The 383-nt window shown below is 39.4% G+C and overlaps 1 protein-coding gene across 2 annotated transcripts in view; it reads right to left on the bottom strand.

The window, feature by feature from the left end:
• LOC116672302 (sodium/hydrogen exchanger 9) overlaps positions 1-383 on the bottom strand; it is a 63,678-nt gene that overhangs the window by 54,764 nt on the left and 8,531 nt on the right. The window lies entirely within an intron of this gene.

The raw sequence follows: 383 nt of genomic DNA on the forward strand, positions 1-383 counted from the left end.
CTCAACAGGCCACAACTGGGCAAAATTAAATAATGCTTGTAAAGAACTATAGCAAAAATAAATAACAAATATATACACTCTTTGTGGCGCAAATAACATACTGTAAGTGGCCTGATGGTTTTACTTTTGTGCTGGTGTGTGTGTCGAGCCGGAGTGTGTGTGTGTGTGTGTGTGTATATGTGTGTGTGTGTGTGTGTGTGTGAGATAGAGCGAGTGAGAAGGTGAAAGCAATTAGCTTCGGAGTAGCCACTCTAGAGTCATAGTGAGAGAAACAAAGTGCTCAGATATCCAGTTGGTCTGATATAAAAAATAATAGTAACGCGCCGAATTTTTCGGCAATAACAGCGTTATTAAGAAGGGAAGAGTAATCAATTAGATTACTC

This window comes from Etheostoma spectabile, chromosome 22 (genome assembly GCF_008692095.1).
Source record: "Etheostoma spectabile isolate EspeVRDwgs_2016 chromosome 22, UIUC_Espe_1.0, whole genome shotgun sequence".
Taxonomy (NCBI): Eukaryota; Metazoa; Chordata; class Actinopteri; order Perciformes; family Percidae; genus Etheostoma; species Etheostoma spectabile.